The sequence below is a fragment of the Spermophilus citellus genome (genome assembly GCF_964194105.1).
Source record: "Spermophilus citellus genome assembly, chromosome: 10".
In the NCBI taxonomy this organism is placed as follows: Eukaryota; Metazoa; Chordata; class Mammalia; order Rodentia; family Sciuridae; genus Spermophilus; species Spermophilus citellus.
Window position 1 is genome coordinate 47,450,929 of NC_138197.1, and position 20,200 is coordinate 47,471,128.

Here is a 20,200-nt window from a genome sequence, read left to right on the forward strand (position 1 = left end):
TCCCTGAAAGACACTGGGGAAGGGAAATTCTTCTAATAGGCAGAACTTCAAGCTGTGTACCTGGTTGTGCATTTTTCTTGGTAGAAGAACTGCCAGACATGAAATTATATACCAATTTGTAGGCTATAACCAATTGTTTGGCTAGATGTTCAGGAACTTGGAAGCGACACATTGGAAAAATTGATTACAAAGAAATTTGGGGAAAAGATAAATAGACAGATTTCTCTGAATGGACACATGTGTATGCACACATACACACATAAACACATACAAACACAAAGATGTTTTGTCCCATGTAAATGTTCATCAAAAAATTACCATTGAGAGGAATATTATAATAATCAAGTGCCCAAGATGACCCATTCTGTGAATACCAGTCAGCCTCTTTTTCCGTCTACTCTTGTCATTGCCCAATGGGCTCATTAACAAAGTGTTCGTGGTGGCAGGGATGGCGGTTACGTATGGGCTTTGCCACATAAGATTTTTACTCACCAATACCAGCCTGGCCATTGCCATCACGGAGTGTTCAATCTGTCAGAAGCAGAGACCAACACTGAATTCTTGATATGGCATCATTCCTGAGAGTAATCAGGCTGATTACATTCATCTACTTCCATGATGGAAGGGGCAATATTTTATCCTTTTTGGAGTAGATACTTAACTCTGGATATGGATTTGCTTTTCTATATGCAATGTTTCTGTCAAAACTATCATCCACGAACTTATAGAATACCTTATCCACCATAATGGTATTCCATACAACATTGCTTCTGATCAAAGAATTCACTTCACAGCAAAAGAAGTGCAGCAATTGGCCCATGCTTCTGGAATTCACCAGTCTTAACATGTTTCTAGCATCCTGAAGTAGCTGACTTGACAAAACAATGGAATGGCCTTTTGAGGACTCAGTTACAGCACTAGCTAGGTGGTAATACCTTGCTAGGCTGAAGCAAGCTTTCCTAGGAGCCTGTTATATGCTCTGAATCAGAATTCTATATATGATGTTATTTTTTCCTATTACCAGGATTCATAGATACAGGAATCAAGGAGTAGAAATGAAAGTGGGACCCCTTATTATTATGCCTAGTGACTCACTAGAAGAAATTTTTTTGCTTCTTGTTCCCATGACTTTATGTTCAATGGGCCTAGAGGTCCAAGTTATAGAGGAAGTAATGCTCACAACCAGAGAGACAACAATGGTTCCATTGAACTGCACCTAAAGACTGAAATATGCCCACTTTGGGGGTCCTCAGACCTCTGAATTAATAGGCAAATATAGGAGTTTTGTCCTAGACTAAGGCAATTGCTCCTAACTACCATGGGGAAATTGAACAACTATTCCATAATAGCAGCAGAGTATATCTGGAATACAGGAGATCTATTTGAGCATCTCCATATTATTATGCCTGTGATAAAAGAGAATGGAAAACTATAACAACCCAATCCAGGTAGGACTATGCATGAGGCTCAGACACTTCAAGAATTAAGATTTGGATCACCCTACCAGGTAAAGGACCAGGCTGAGGTGCTTGGTGAAGACAAACCAACTACAAAAAAAAAATGGTAGTAGAAGAAAGTAATTATAAATACTAGCTACAACCATGTGACCAGTTACAGAAACAGGGACTATAATTGTATTTCTTATTTATACTATTATGAATTTATTTGTGTGTATATATAGAGTTTATATAATTGTTTTACTTCTTCTTTTTCTTTTTTATAAATAAGATGCTTTGACTTATATCAGTATTATTATTAATTTCACAAAATAGTATTTAAATTCTGGGATAGGAAAAGAATAAACATCACTCAAAAACATTGCCTGCTCTTTTGAGGAAGAGATCATTTCATTTGTACACATGATAGTCATTATGTTAGGTGGAATTATGACTTCGTTATTATCTTTGGAGATTGAGTATGGGTTAAGGAAATGCTTATGCAGCCACTTTCATAAGGGTAGACTTGTGATGGTGAATTCTATGGGTAACTTGGTGGGGCTAAGGTGCGCCCAGATATTTGGCAAAATATTATTTCTGGGTGTGTCCCTAAGAGTACAGAAGAGATTGCAATTTGGATCTGTAGGCCAACTAAAGAAAATCACCCTCACTACTGTGTGTGGGCATCACAGTCCATTGGAGGCCTAGAAATGAAATTAAAAAATCAGAGGAAATATTTATCTTCTCTTCCTTTTGGACATCAGTGCTCCAGGTCCTTAGGCCTTAAGACTTGAATTGGAACTTATATAATTTTCTCCTGACTATGAAGCTTTGACTGGAACTACATCATAGGCTTTCCTGAGGTCTTTAGGTTTGCATTGAAACTACATCCTGGGCTATCCTGGGCCTCCAGCTTATAGATGGCAGATAGGGGAATGTCTCAGTCACCACAGTCACATGAGCCAAATGAGCCAATCCTACATGATAAATCTCTTTCTTTATCTTTGTGTGTGTGTGTGTGTGTGTGTGTGTGTGTGTGTCTTACTGATTTTATTTCTCTGGAGATCACTAACAAAAGTTTATTTCGTGCAGAGAGAATGAACGATGAAGACTTCTAAGAGTATTTGAGATGACATTTGTAATATTTCCTGAATTCTGTGAGAAGAAAAAATTCTGGGTTAAGATTTCAGAACTCTTTTCTTAGGTAAACTAATAGACTTCTATTTCTTGTATTACTCAATTCAGCTTTTTGAATACAAAAATACACATAATTGTTGTTTCTTAAAAACTCAAAGCATTTGAGAAAATGGGTTTTCAAAATGGCAGAATAGAGGAGCCAATTTCCTAGCTGATCTGTGGCATGAAACCAAGAAAGCAGATAGGCAGCTTCTCAGCAAGTGAGGTACTAGAACCCTTCAGGGACATATAAGTCCACAGGGTAGAAACTCTACTGTCTCTGATCCAAATTACTAGATGATTAGACACCCAAGCAACATGAAAAAAAAGGAAACAAAGCACTCCAAACAAACTATGGTAGTCAAGTAACAGAGTACGTCACACTACAGTGGAAGAAATGTCACAGAAGAAGGTTGGAATGCACATAGTTAAACTGATCTGCAAAGTAAAGGATGGTATTAGGAATGAAATCAGAGAGAAAATACAGGAAGTGAAATATTACTTCAATAAAGAGATGGAGATTCTGAAAATAAAGCAGAGATCCTCTAAATGAAGAGTCAATAAACCAAATTAAAAATTCACTTGAAAACATCACCAACAGACCAGACCAGAGTTTCAGGCAATGAAGACAAAATATATAATCTTGAAAACAAAGTTGGCCTTGGAGAAAATATGTTAAGAGACCATAAACAGAACTTCAAAGAAATATGGGAAAACGTGGAAAGACCAAATTTAAGATTTATTGGAATAGATGAATCCTTGAAGATACAAAGGAAAGGAATGCACAATTGTTTCAATGAAATAATATCAGAAAATTTCCCAAACATAAAGAATGAAGTGGAAAATCAAATATAGGAGGCTTATAGGACCCCAAATATACAAAATTACAATAGACCTACACCAAGACACATTATAATGAAAATGCATAACACAGAGAGTAAGAATAGAATTTTAAAGGCTGCCAGAGAAAGTGACAGATAAAATTTAGAGGGAAACCAATCCATATCTCAGCTGATCTCTAAACCCAGACCCTTGAACCTAGGAGGTCTTGGAATAATATACACCAAGCTCTGAAAGAAAATGAATGCCAGCTAAGAATATTATACCAAACAAAATTAAGCTTCAAAATTGATGATGAAATAAAAACCTTCCATGATAAACAAAAGGTTAAAAAAACCCTCACAACTAGAAAAGCCTACACTATAAAACATACTCAAGAAGACATTTCATGAAGAAGAAATGAAAAATAAAAGTGAAAACCAGTAAAGGGAGGAACTACACTAAAAAAACAGTAAATCAATGGAAAAAAATTAATTCAATTTCAAAACCAGAAATTGAAAAATGAAAGGGAACAAAACTCACACCTTAACAATAATATTGAATATAAATGGTCTAAACTTATTAATCAAAAGTCATAGTCTGGCAGATTGGATTTTAAAAAAAAGACCCAACAATATACTATCTCCAAGAGACTCACCTCACACAAAAAGACATCCACAGACTGAAGGTAAAAGTAGAAGAAAAGACCTATCATTCACACAAATCTCATAAACAAACAGGGGTTTCTATTCTCATATCAGATAACGTGGACTTTAAGCTAAAGTTGATCAGTAAGGACAAAGAATGAAATTTTATACTGCTTAATGGAATTATACATCAACAAGACATAACAATTGTAAATATTTTTGCCCTAAACAATGGAGCATCTATGTGTATCAAACAAAGCCTTCTCAATTTCAAGAAGCAAATAGACCACAACACAACAATACTGGTGACTTTAATGCACCTCTCTCATCATTGGATAGATCCTCCAAACAAAAACTAAATAAAGAAGCTAGAAAACTAAAAAATGCAATTAATAATTTAGACTTAACAGACTATATAGAATATTTCATCCATCAATGACTGAATATGCTTTCTTCTCAGCACCACATGGACTCCTCAATAAAATATACCATATCTTATGCCACAAAGAAACTCTTAGAAAAATACAAAAATATGGAGATAATATGTTGTAGCCTATCAGATCATAATGGAATAAAGTCAGAAATCAATGATAAAATTAAAAATAGAAGCTACTCTAACATTCACGGACTAAATAATATACTATTGAATGATGAATGGATAGCAGAAGAAATCAGCAGATGAAATAAAAAAAATACTTAGAGGTAAATGAGAATAGTGGCACAACATATCAAAATCTTGGGACACTGTGAAGGCAGTACTAAGAGAAAAGTTCAATGCATTGAGCTCATTTATTAAAAGAATAGAAATTCAACAAATAAATAACACATTATTATATCTTAAAGCCCTAGAAAAAGAATAACAAATCAACACCAAAAGCAGAAGACAGGAAATAATTAAAATCAGAGTTGAAATCAATGATATTGAAACTAAATAAATAATTCAAAAAATTGACAAAACAAAAAACTGGTTCTTTGAAAACATCAAAAAAAAAAGAGATAAATCCTTAGCCAAGCTAATAAAGAGAAGGAGAGAACTCAAGTTACTAAAATTCACAATGAAAAAGGAAATAGCACAATGGGAACTAAGGAAATACAGATGATAATCAGAACTTATTTTGAAAATTTATACTCTAATACAATAGAAAATCTTGATGACATTGACAAATTTCTAGAGACATATGATTTACACAAATTGAATCAGGAGGATATAGAAAATTTAAACAGATACGTTTTAAGCAATGAAATTCAAGATGGCATTAAAAGGCTACCAGGAAAGAAAAGCCCAAAATCAGATAAAATCTTAGCCAAGTTCTATCAGACCTTCAAAGAAGAGCTAAAACCAATTCTCCTCAAATTATTCCATGAAATTGAAAAGGAGGGCACCCTCCCAACTCATTCTATAAAGCTAGTATCACCCTGATGCCAAAACCAGACAAAGACACATCAAGGAAAGAAAATTTCTGGTCAATATCCCTGATAAATATAGATGCAAAATTCTTAATAAAATACTGGCAAATCACATATAAAAACTGTTGGGAGCCGCCCCGGCTCCAAAGACTAATTTCCCAATCCCCGAGAAGAGCTGTCCAATGGTGAGTCCTGCTGATTCACATGATCCTTACCCACCAATCAGACTAGCCCTGCTGGCTCACATAAGCCTTACTCACCAATCAGAAAGCACCCCATGCCAACTGTCAAACCCTTCAACAATTAAACTGTCATAACTGTCAAACCACCCCCAGCTCTATAAATATGCAGAGCTGTTCCTCAATAAACGGGCATTTTCTCCAACAACGAGCTTTGTTTGTTCTATCAAAAACAATATTAAAGAGATAGTGCACCATGATTAAGTGGGGTTCATCCCAGGGATGCATGGTTGGTTCAACCTATGCAAATCAATAAACATAATTCATCACATCAATAGACTTAAAGACAAGAATCACATGATTATCTTAATAGATGCAGAAAAAGCACTTGACAAAATACAGCATCCATTCATGTTCAAACCCCTGGAAAAAAATAAGGATAATAGGAATAGACCTCAACATTGTAAAAGCTATATATGCTAAACCCAAAGCCAATATCATTCTACATGGAGAAAAATTGAAATTATTCCCTTTAAAAACTGGAACAAGACAATGTTCACCACTTCTATTCACCATTGTCCTTGAAACCCTCACCAGAGCAATTAGACAGAAGAAAAAAAATTAAAGGGATACAAATAGGAAAAGAACTCAAACTATCCTTATTTCCTAGTGACCCAAAAAAGTTCAGCAGAAAATTTCTAGAACTAATAAGTGAATTCAGCAAAGTAGCAAGATATAAAATTAACACCCATAAATTAATTGCATTTTTATACATCAGTGGTGACTCAACTATAAAGAAAACCATTTCATGCACAATAGCCTCAAAGAAAATAAAATATTTGGGAATCAATCTAAAAGAGGTAAAAGACCTCTATAATGAAAACTACAGAACACTAAAGAAAGAAATTGAAGAAGACCTTAGAAGATGGGAAGACCTCCCATGTTCTTGGATAGGCAGAGTTAACATTGTCAAAATGGCCATACTACCAAAGTGCTATGCAGATTTAATAAAATTCCTATTAAGGTTCCAATTAGGTTCTTCATAGAAATAGAAAAAGCAGTCATGAAATTCATTTGGAAAAATGAGAAGCCCAGAATACCCAAAGCAATCCTCAGCAACAAAAGTGAAGCAAGAGACATCACCAGACCTTTAATTATACTACTGCACCATAGTAACAAAAATTTCATGGTCTTGGCAACAAAACAGACATGAAGACCAGTGGTATAGAAAAGAAGACACAGAGACAAAACCACATAAATACAGTTATTGCATACTAGACAAAGGTACCATAAACACACATTGAAGAAAAGATATCCTCTTCAACAAATGGTGCTGGGAAAACTAGAAATCCATATGTAACAAGATGAAATTAGACTCCTATCTCTCACTCTGCACAAAAATCAACTCTAAGTGGATCAAGGACCTAGGCCTTAGACCACAGACCCTGTGCCTACTAGAAGTAAAAGTGGTCCCAAATCTTGATCATGTTGGCTTAGGAACTGAATTTCTCAACAAGAAGTGCAAGAAATAAAATCAAGAATCAATAAATGGTATGATATCAAACTATAAAGCTTCTTCACAGCAAAGGAAACAATCAAGAATGTAAAGACAGAGCCTACTGAATGGGAGAAAATCTTTACCACATGCACCTCAGGGCACTAATCTCCAGGATATATGAAAAACTCAAAAAACTTAACACCAAAAACAAACAAACAAAACAAATAACCCAATAAATAAATGGTCAAAGAAACTGAACATATACTTCACAGAAGAAAAAACATGATGGTCAAGAAATATATGAAAAAATATTCAATATCACTAGTAATTAGAGGAATGCATATTAAAACTACACTGAGATTTCATCTCACTTTAGGCAGAATGGCAATTATCAAGAACACCAAGTAATAATAAATTTTGACAAGGAAAATGTAGGGGAAAAGGCACACTCATACATTGCTAGTGGGACTGCAAATTGGTGTAATCGCTCTCAAAAGCAGTATGGAATTTTCTCAGAAAACTTGGAGTAGAACCACCACTTGACCCAGTTTTCCCACTCAACCATTTATATCCAAAGGACTTAAAATCAGCATACTACAGTGATGCAACCACATCAATGTATATAGCAGCTCAATTCACAATAGCCAAGGTGTGAAATCAACCTAGGTGCCCTTCAGTAGATGACTGGATAAAAAAAAATGTAGTCTACATACAAAATAGAGTATTATTCAGCAGTAAAGAAGAATGAAATTATGGCATTTGCCAGTAAATGGATGGAACTGGAAAATATCATGCTAAGTGAAATAAGCCCATGCCAGAAAAACAAAGGCCAAAAGTTCTCTCTGATATGCAGATGCTGACTCACAATAGACAAGGCGGGGTGGGGGCAAGGTACAGTGGAAGTTCAATAGATTGGACACAGGGAAAGAGGGAAGGGAGGAGAGATGGGAATGGGAAAGACAGTAGACCAAGTCAGACATAACCTTCCTACACTCATATATCAATACACAAACAGTCTAATTCCATATCATGTACAACCACAAGAATGGGAAGTTATACTCCATATGTCAAAATATATTATACTGTCACGTATAACTAAAAAGAACAAATAAAAATAATTTTTTTTAAAGAGAGAGTGAGAGAGGAGAGAGAGAAAGAGAGAGAGAGAGAGAGAGAGAGAGAATTTTTAATATTTATTTTTTAGTTCTCAGCGGACACAACATCTTTGTTGGTATGTGGTGCTGAGAATCGAACCCGGGCCACACGCATGCCAGGCGAGTGCACTACCGCTTGAGCCACATCCCCAGCCCCAATAAAAATAATTTTTAAAAAAGAATTCAAAGCATTCTAGTATATGGTTCTCAGTGTAGGATCTTTAGTTATCTTCATGTCCTTTGACTTTCTTCTTTATTAATTGGGCCCTCCAGTAGCAAATAAAAGTAAGTCAATAGTGATAACCTTCCATAATAAAGATAGGATGTGACAAATAAAATATAATTTCTATATACAAGTTTAATCTAATTTATAAATAAATAAAAATTTGCATTTCATTTATAACATAAATTTTTTATTTTATTTAGGTAACCTGACAATTTAAAATGATTTTTTGTATTGACTTGTTATTAGACTCACTAAGTATTTTCTCATCTTGATAACTGCTTAAATACCTTGGATCTATTCTCACTAAGTACAAGGTGAGTTGAACAGGTTTTTATTTTAACATTAAGCAAATAGGGTTCAATGATTTGGTTGTTCTTTTGTATATTTGTCAATCATATAATTCACAAATATTTTTGATGGGTGTTATCTGAAAAGTATGAATGGGCTATGGTAATACATTTTAATTTAACCCCATAAAATTTATTCCTCATGTTTATATTCTCCCTTGGATATAAATGTTACCCAATTTTCTTTTTATTTTGTATTCCATAAAGTTACAATAGCCAATGACATCATAAGAATTTTATGATATTGAAGATCTCATAAAAAGAAAATATACAGACATGTTCATTAAATCCCAGGCTTTGGGGTTTATCCTGATATTTCAAAGACAACAAAAAATATCTTTTAAAAACAATGTTGTGTAGCATCTCTGTTCATCAGAATTATTGGTCTGTAATTTTCTTTTCTTGTAATTTTCTTTTCCAGCCTTGGCATCAGAATAATGTTGGCTTTAAAATGAGTTTGGAAGTACTCCCACCTCTTCAATTTTCTGGAAGAGTTTGGGAAGGATTGGCATTCACTGTTCTTTAAAAATTTGGTAGATAGAATTCACCAGTGATGCCATCTGGTCCTGGGCTTTTCTTTGTTGGTAATTTTCATTGATGATTTGATCTCTTTCTCATTATTGATCTGTTCAGATCTTCTATTTCTTCATGATTCCATCTTAATAGGTTATATGTTTCCAACAAGTTACCCATTTCTTCTAGGTTACAATTTGTTGGCACATAAACATGTATAATAATCCCCTATGATCCTTGTATTCTTTGTCATCACTTATCTCCTCTTTTTTTTATTATTTTGAGTTGCTTTTATTTTTCTTAGTCTAGTTAAGAACTTGTTAATTTTGGTTTTATTCCCCCCAAAATTATATTCATTGAACATTTCTATTGTTTTACTGATTTCTATTTCTACAGTAATCTTCATTATTTTTTTCTGGTACTAAATAAATTTAGGTGAAGATTGTTTTTTTCCTAGTCTCTTGAGTTGTAATTTTAAGTTGAGATCTTTCTTCTTTCTTTCTGTAGGCATTTATCATTATAAATTTCCTACTTAACAGTTTTTGCTGCATTCTACAGGTTTTTTTGTTTGTTTTCAATGTCTTGGTTTTTTGTTTTCTTTTCATTTAATTTCTTCTTTGACCCTTATGCTCAGGCATTTTTGCATACATCCATAAATTTTTAAATCTTCCTGTTATTGACTTCTAATTTCATTCTAATGTAGTTGGAAAAGATACTTTGTATATTTTCAGTCTTTAATTTGTGCACACTTACTTTGTGAACTAATGTGATCTATTCTAGTTAATAGTCCATGTACACTTGAGAAGAATTTGTATTCTCCTACTGTGGGATAGAATGTTCTGTTGGATACACACACACACACACACACACACACACACACACACAATGCAATATATACAAAATGGAATATTATTTATTCTTTTTTTTTTAAAAAAAGGAAATTCTTCTATAAGAAATTAAATAAATTAATCTGGAGGACATTCTGCTAAATAAATAAACCAAACACAAAAAAACAAATACTGTACATATGAAATCAAGTTATCGTTCTGATTTGACACCAGTAATGAGGAAATTTGCCAGATTAAAAAGAAGGCAATCTTACACACCTAGATATATTTTGGAAGACATATTAAAAAATCTCAAATTAATTATGATGTTTAATGACCAATTACTATATTTGGTGAGCCTTGTCTGTAGCATTCCTCAAAAAAAAAATAAATAAAAAGTCGCAATTCTCTTTAGAAAACATATACCAATATGTTGCTGTAATTATAAAGTTGATTTATCCCTATCAACATTTTCAGGCAGTTTAAATGACAACAAAAATGTTAAATTTTAATGCATGATAATGTATGCTAAAACTACTGGTTCTTAATTCTGACTTTTTTTCTTACTAGTAGATCCTGAGTTTATTCTGGTATCTGCCCCCACACAAAAATAAGTAGTGAATCTTGATCACCTACTGCAGTGGTGAGCTAGGACGGGGCTGTCTATTGATAGGTGAGGAAGTTCTGTTTGATGCTGCTGGGAAAAGTTCTTTTGTCTTAGCAGAAAGTGGGTAAGATCATTTCAATACTTCTGAATGTTGTTTAATGTGATGCCTGGAATTGTGGTAATACTTTGTGAGAAGAGGCAGCCTGAGAAAAAAGGGCCATTCACTAAGAATTATAGAGGAGGAAGCCAGAAAGAGCCAGGATACTTGCTGGTGACACTGATCCTTAACCACCTCTGGAGTGACATGATTAGATGTGCTGAAGGTAACTGAGTACTGTAAGTAGGATAAATGGACCTGTATAAGGCAATCAATAATAATTCAGGGGTGGAGTCCATACTAGGGTATTATCAATGGAAATAAAAAGGAGATAATGAGGCAGAGATGTTTTGAATACACAACAGGATAGAAAGAGTCATCAAATAAGACTTCAGGAGTTTCATCTATATTTGCTGGGAGAACTGTGATTCCATCAAAACAAAAATATAAAGAAAGACAAAAATATTGGAAGTTCCTTATGAATATCCATGTAAAGTTGACAAGAGGCAAAAGAAGAAAATAATAGGATAAAAAAAGGAAAGAAATCATAATTTAACAGTCAGTCATTTAGATGAAATTGTGAGCACAGAAAAACCTACAAAGAAAACAAAGGGAGAGAGAAATTTTTAAAAGCAAGGACAAGAAATATTCAAACTCAAAATAGAGATATCTTGTTTCAAAATAGTGGCATAGATTGGCATTTCTGATGTTTCCTGGAAATCATCCAAAAGCAATGAGGAAAAAGAAAAATAAAAGCACCAAGCTATTTTTGGTAAAACTAGAAGACAGTTAAAACTCTAAACCAGAAAACAGATGAAAGGGCTTTCGAAAGCAGTGAATATCAAACAGGCAAATGCTTACAAAGAAGAAAGAAAAAAATATGCTGCAGCTGTTCATCTCAAAAAGAGCCAGAACAAAAGTACATTTCATGAAACAGAGGGTCATATGCTAAGGTGCAAAATCTGTGCCCCTGGGCTGCAACTGTAGGAGAAAAATTCATGCACTAACTGCAAGAATTCAGTACCTTTCCAAGAAATGGTGCAGGAATCACACAAAGGGCCATTTTTGTTGAAGCAGGCCTGCATTGTGGCAGTGGAAGAGAGACATTATCTCCTTAAAGAAACAAACAGAACTCAAGTTACCTATCCAGCTATTTTGCCACAAAATCTTGATCCTTTATTATTCCCCCAAATTCGTGTAAATATCTGGAGGAATTGACCTGTTTCAGTGATGAATAAGAAAGAATCTGTTCAGTATCCATATGAAGTTATTAAAACTAGAAGCAAAACAAGAATGAGAGGGGAAAAAAGAAGTCAGAAACAGGAAAATCAACCAACAAATTAGGTCCACTCACCAGAGTAATGTAGGCAAGGAGAAAATATAATAATTATCACCATATATATAATATAAATAAGAAAATCTTCATGAAGCGACAAATAAAATAAAAGAATAAGGAGCAGAGATCTGACAGCTCAGCAGTAATTTGGTGAGGGAATAGAAAGAGATAAAATAAAAGCTGGGAGAAATCAGGGGGGAAGGGAGGGGACACAAAATCAATCACATAACAAAATAGCTTGAAGGGAAAACAGGTATCATTAAAAATATAATATATGACATAGAAGATAAAAATATGGTGAAATAAAAAGGAAATAAAAAATGAAGACTTAAAAATTATTAGAGAAAAAGCAATAGAAATTGACAAAAGGCACAGAGAGGTAATAAACACATATTGAAATTCCTACCTTAAATAAAACTTCAATAATAGAATGGGTCATCTATTTGAAACTAGATTTTTTTAATTCTAAAATAAAGAAGGAATGAGAGGGAAAAAAATATAATGAAAAAAAATCAGAATACAATGAGCAAAGGATAGCTGTCTCTAATCTCAGCACCTGAACACAGTAAACAAAACAAAACAAAACCTGTTGCCCAAACAATGGGAAGGATGACCCAGTAATAGGGAGAGTACATTATTTTTTTTCAAATACCAATATTTTCAAAGTATTATCTTGATAAAATTATTAATTTCTACTTTATTTTTCATTGGACATTAACAAGGTATAGTAAAATTCTCCATTTTCCCCATTTCCTGGACTTTCTAACATTCCAGAACAAGTTTATGCATACTTGTTATTTATTTCTCTTATGTGTGATGATATGGATGCCAGAATTAAAATGGCTGTGTTTCAAGATTTCATTTTTTTTTCAGTCCTTGGAAACTCAAACACATTTTCCTAGTATAATAATATAAATGTTAGTGAAAGGAAATGCCAATGACTCTAGTGTGAAAATAAAGAATATACTATAGCTGAATGCATGAAAATTGAAGAGTGTTTGCATTTTATTCACCATATGTCATACTTAATAATTTATACATCTGTTCTCTGTGAAATCTAAAGGTTTTCTAAAATTGGAACTGTGGGTTTTTTTTTTTAATTTATACAACCTACCACAATGCTTAGTAAATGTGTTTTGCTCAGAGTAAGCCCTCAGTAAATGTTTGTTGGCCGAAAAGATGAATGGCTATATTACAAACAACAGCAAACAAACTGAAAACCAGAGCTGGGTCCTCATGTATTCTGTCCTTCCTTCCTTCTAAAATGTAGAAGAAATAAATCTTTGAAAAGGGAGACTCTCAATAGCATTCTAATTTTCTCTTCTGCATCTCAAGTCTACTAGGTAAGAGAACAATATGATTTTGTAGGTAAGAAGGCTCTGTTCATGGCATAGGTGATCAAACACTTGTAAGTAAAAGGGGGCTATATAAAAGGAGACCCTCTATTAATATAACCCTGTAAAACAAAATAAAACAAAAACTAGTACCCAGAGCCAAGTACCAAAATTATCTCACTGGCAAACTCTTAAGATGGTTAAAACCCTTGGGGGCTATAGAAATCAATAAACAAATTCTTCAGTCTATAAGAATCTGACTAGTGGTCAAATCACATTCTCACCCTTTTAATTTGTCGACTCCATACATTTCAACTTTAAATGGGCCTCTTGCAATTTCCTCTCATTTATCTCTGGGAGCATTGTCAATGAATCCTGGAAAGCAATTTGGCAAGAGGCATCAGGATTCTTCAGACTGCTATTAAAACTATTTTGTAGTCCAGGTTTCTTCAGGTGGTAAAAATGAAGTAATAGAAATGATAATAATTCAAAATGGCTTTCCCATTCACCCTTCTCTCAAGTGTCTCTCAAGTCTTTCCTGGAGTCTTCAAAAGTAGCCAATATTACTCCAATAAAACCTCATCCTATCAGTGCTGCTGCTGGTTTTCTTGGACTCTCCCCAGGCATCCCACTTCAGGCATCATGGACTCTGAGGCTTCTCTTTACCCAGAACAGTCACAAACAAACCCAGTAGAACACTCTTAGCCTAAAGCAGTGCTAACCTTCCACTTTCTTTTTTTTTTTTTTTTAAAGAGAGAGTGGGGGGGGGGTGGGAGAGAGAGAGAGAGAGAGAGAGAGAGAGAATTTTTTTAATATTTATTATTTTTTAGCTCTCGGCGGACACAACATCTTTGTTGGTATGTGGTGCTGAGGATCGAACCCGGGCCGCACACATGCCAGGCAAGCGCGCTACCGCTTGAGCCACATCCCCAGTCCCTAACCTTCCACTTTCTGTGCTTTGTGTCATACTTTCTCAACCAGAGTCCTAAGCATTCTTGCTTCTGTTCTCATCCTTCAAATTCTGCCCCATGATGACAGCTTCTCCACCGCTCTTGGTCCCTCAGGTCCCAGCTGCCAGCCTATATAGCCTGGCAGAGGACAGACTCTGTATTTTCCTCCCTACCATCCCACTTTGCCCAAATACTCAAAATTCCCCCTCTGTATTAGTTTCCTATTGCTGCTGTAACAAAATACCATAAATGTAGTAGCTTAAAACAATCCAGATTTCTTGTCTTATAGTTCTAAAGGTCAGAAATCCAAAAATTGTTTCACTGGGCTCAAATCAAGGTATAGCCAGAATCAGACAGGCAGTCAGTATAGATAGGTAAATCGAGTCAGGTGGGATCAAGGAGGCCAATTTTGAATGAGCCTAGGAAGTTGGAGACTGTCCCCTGAGGGATTGAAATGATAATTTCTTTAGAGTCCTTCCTCCACCCTTATCAAGAACCTGCCCCAGGGGCTGGGGATGTGCCTCAAGCGGTAGCCAGCTCGCCAGGGAAGCAAGCAGCCGGTTGGATCCTCAGCACCACATACAAACAAAGATGTTGTGTCCGCAGAAAACTAAAAAAAAAAAAAAAATTAAAAAAAAAAATTAAAAATTCTCTCTTTCTCTCTCCCCCCACCTTTAAAAAAAAAAAAAAAACAACCCTGCCCCAATTGCCTGCCCCAATTGCCCCTTCCTACAGAGAGTTATAAGGTTATTAGTGTGTCCTTGGCTACTCCATCCTGCTCTTCCCCATTCAGCCCACCTATTTCCCACCTTTTGGCCATCCCACCGAGCATTCCTGGGCCTAGTCCTGGGCCTAGTCATGTACACAGGAAGGAGAAAGATAAGAGGAAGAGGGCAGGAGGACAAAGGAAGCCTACGACACATAAAAAGGGCAGAACACCTCACTTCTTGGGATACCAGGAAACCAGCTATGGCCCTCTTCTCCCTTGAGGGAGAAGTCTATGTTACCCCCTTTTTAAATAAACTCTGCTTTATATGCTTGCCTCTGCGTGCTTCCCTAATGTTCAAACTTCAACATGTGGGGAAGCAGAACTCGTCACTGGTAACCGGCGGTATCAAAGGCACCTGCTGGCCAATGTTTCTTCTAGAGTCTGTAGAGAGAATCATCTTCTTGCATTTTTCAGGGTCTTTCTTGATTTCTGGTTCTTTCTTCTGTCCTCAAAGTCAGCAGTATAGTATCCTCTCTTTCTTCTGACTTCTCTTTTACATCCTCTCCCTCGGAACCAAACAAAACTTTTTCACTCTTAAGAGCCTTGTAATCACATTGACCCCACCTGGATAATCTAGAATTGCCTCTTCATCTCAAATTCCCTAACTAAATTGCCTCTGAAGAGACCCTCTTATCATTTAAGTAACCTATTCACAGGTTCTAGGGATTTGAATTTGGACATGGTGGGGGCATTATACAGCCCCCTATTGCACTGTCCTTTGACAAAACCCATACCTCATGAAACCAAAGGTAATTAAGTACTTTGAGACCCACCACCACATTTCCTAAACATTCACCAACATGATTAAGTTTGGGGTCAAACTAATGCTAATCATAACCTAAGTACCACTTGTATATAATTTCTCAAGGTCCTTGAGCCTGCAAAGGTGACTTTGTACTTCAAAATTTCCCAAAACTCTCATATTACCTATAGTCAGACATCCATTGTTCCTCCCAGTCTCTCCTGGACTCTTGCATTTCTCCTGTTCATTGCTGGTTCTGCTTTCTTGCTCTTGCAATATTTTTTTAAATTCCCACTTGATATCTGATAGCATGTGCATTCTATCCCTCTTGAACACTCTCTCCCACATGCTAGACATGGCACTGGGGACCGTATTCCTCTAACCCAGACCTTGACCCTGACCCAGACTTCAGGTGGAGCCTAAAGTCAGGAAGGTACAGAAAGAGTTTGTAACACAGCACAGTATAGTGCAACAAATACCCTAAAATGCTCTCATTTCCCTTTTCTACCCAAAGAGCCTCTCTAGGCATCATGCTTTTAAAAAACAAAAACTGTTGTCATCTTGTAAAATATGATATGTTGCCCCTGCTTATAAATTTTTTTTAGTGACACACAAATATTTTAATAACTTCATTTATTGGACCCTTATTATATTCCATTCACTGTGCTGACTGCTTTTTATGCATTGTCACTTAGTCCTCAAAACAACCTTATGATGTGGTCATTATTATTATCATATCTATGAGACAGATGAGAAAATTCGAGTCATGGAGGATAAGTAATTTTCCCAAGGTCAGTCAACTAAGAAATGGCAAAAGGAACATCTGAACACACAGACCATCCAGCACAATGCATACATAGGAGACACTGTGTTCCCTGTAGATCCTTTCAGTCCCACGCAAAGGTCTCTTGCACCCTGCCCACACAAGCATCTATTGGCAGTCAGAGAAACAGGGTGTAACTGGGGCATTCTGGTATTTCTGTCTCCCTTACAAGGTCATAGACTCCTATACACTTAAAAGGAGCAAAGCTATGCAGCCCCATTCCCATGCACAGCAGGAACAGTGCAAGGGAGCTGGGATGCTGGGAAGCCCTGTGACATTCCCTATAGAGAACTCACCTGTCTTTGAGGCCCCTTTTACTTCACATGGATCCCTCTAGAAATAAAGCTGGCCTCTGTTGATTTGGTTTTCTGTGACTTGGGGCCAAATTGCAACACTTCCTTCCTGTCCTATTACAGCCTTAGGCTGGCTGGTGTGCAATGAACAGTGAAATTCTCCCTGGGCCCTCTTTTAGGAAGTCATTTGGGAGGGTGCCTGATGCTATCAGCACTAGTTTCCATTTTATTCTCACCCCCTACATCCTCGCAATTTCCATACCTTTTCTACCATCTTTCCCAAGAACCCCATCTCTCCAAGAGAAGAGAACATGGTGTAGAGACATCTTTTGCTAGATCCCATCTATTCTGACTCTGGATAGATACCTCTGTGAATTACTCTTACTCTCCTTATCAAATTACTAAATCATTCAGGACTGATTCTCACTGCCTAGGAGTTTAGAACACAACTTGAGAGTTCAAGACTCTGCATGCTCCAATCTCATCTTGATCACTTTCCAGCTATGGGACTTTGGAAAGGAGTTAAACATTTCGGAGTAAGATTTAGTTTTCTTATCTGCAGTTTAGGATGATGTCCACTGGTTCAGCTTTCATACAGTCATGTAATGAGAAAATGCATGCTAAAACTCAGTGGCACACAAGTTCCCAATGAATAACTGTGAATATGATTAGATCCTTCCAGAAAATAGCCATTCTCTCTTAACATCATGAAAGTGGTGAGCATTTTTAATTCAGCACATTGCAAGGTCTTATCCAAAATTATTATTTTTTTTCAGGGTTAAGCAGATCTTTTTCTGAATTTGGAAGCCTTTAATCCAGTCATTCAGAGGCCAGTTCCAGAGCTGCCCGTAAAGTTCATCTTCTCTTCTGCTGCTGGCCAAAGACAGTCCTTCCACCTAGAATTAGATCACATCCCTTATGGTATAATCAAGGAAATTGGTTCAGTAATTCTCCCTAATCTCTTTGTGTTATCAATGTTCCCCTCTTTACTGGATTATTTTTATCAACATGCAAATATAGCATTAGTCCCTAACTCAAAAACAAAACAAAACAAACAAACAGCAGCAACAACAACAAAAAACCAGGGAATCAAAAAGGAGGGAGGAGGGATGAGAAAGGGGAGGAACTGCAAAATGAAACTGACCAAATTATGCTATGTGCATGTATGAATATATTGCAATGAATTCCACTTTTATGTGTAAGTATAATGCACAAATTTTTTAAAAAGTAGAAGAAAGATTAGTAGAGTCAAAAAAGGGGATAACAGGGAGGGATAGAAGAAGGGAAGGGATTAGTACTGGGGATTGAAAGGGAGCAATTTATGTTAGATTGCATTTATGAATATATCACAATGAATCCCACAATTGTGCAAAACTATAACACACTAATAAAAATAAAAATTTAAAACTCTTTTGACCCCTACTTAAAACTTTCCCTTTCCTTTTTAATTTTTTTTTTAAACCAAAACTCATTAGTTGTCTACACTTAGGAGCTCCACCTTCCCTCTCCCACTCCCTCTCCGCTCAGGTTTTTACCACCACCAAGCCAGTGGAGCCACTTTTCTTGAGATCACCAGTGACCTACTTTCCTAAATGCAACAACTATGACAATGTATCCTTTTTCTCACATGATAATCAGAACATTTGATATAATTGGTCAATTTTGCCTCCTTCCAACACTTTGATTTTAGGCTACAATACTGGTTTCCTTTCTGATTGTCATTGTCTCCCATCTCTTTTGCTATCTTCTAATATCCTTAAAACTCTATATGGTTGAGATCCTTGGGGCTCAGTCTTTGGACTTCTTATCTTCTTCATCAACTTTTTCAGCTGATGTCTAGTTTCTCTTCTAGTTATCCCAATATCAACTATGATTTTGAATAACATCTACATGATGAAGCCTCCAAAGTTATATTTATATTTGAACCCCTTCAGTGAACCCCAAGTCAATATAGTCAATAGACCATCTTTATATCCCTTCAGATGCCTAATAGGTGGCCCACACATAACATTTACAAAACAGAATTTCTAATTATACTTCCAAAATTTGGTCCTCTTGACTTTTTCAATAGCAATATTCAGGCCAAAAATACTAGTACCACCCCATCCCTCTGTCTCTCCTATCTCTCATTTGGTCCATCAGAAAATCCTCTTAGCTACACTTGAAGATAAATCCTTGAAAATAAATTTGAACACTTTTCATTACTTTCAATGTATTTACAGTGTCCATAAAAGTACCAGACACACAGTAGCCATGCAGTAGCATTTGTTGAAAGAATAAATAAATCATGGCATATCCCTGCCATTTGTTATTTCCCTGGTCAAAAACCAAGAACCAAGATCTTTGTGTTCAATAATCTGGCCCACAAATTTTCTCTCTATTCTCATCTTTTGCTACTAGCCAACCAGTGTTTTTCCTTCAATCAAGGTGACTTCCTTCAAGTTTCTCTATTTGTCACACTAGTTTTATTCCTTGGTACCTTCCACAGAGTTGTTTTCTCAGCCTATAACATTCTTATACTTTAACAGCCTTGCAAAATCATCTCAACCAACAAAAATCTTATTCTAGCCTAAATGTTTCTCCTCTGTACTTTCCTACCTGAAAATTCATGCCTCCATCACAGCACAAATGCATACGTTGTACTGTGGTTTTCCCATTCCCCATCAGAATGCCATGCTGTCTGTCTTGGTCATCTTGGTTTGGTATTTCTAAAGTGCAGCACAGAACCTAGCTTGGGGAATGCAATAAATGTGAGTGAATAAATGAATAAATGGACTCCTCCATCTACTGAATTTGTTCTTATATGGAATCATAAAACAAGAAGTACAATAGATATATTCCTTCACTACAAATATGAATGAATTATTGGGCAGCAACACTTCACACTCATCTTTAAAGGAAGGATGATTGAATATTTGCTTTGAGAGGAGTTTATTTTATTCCTCCAAAGCAGTTCAAAGACAAAGACAAAATAATACTTCCTGGCATGGTCATTCTCTGTTTAGATTTTTAAAAAATCA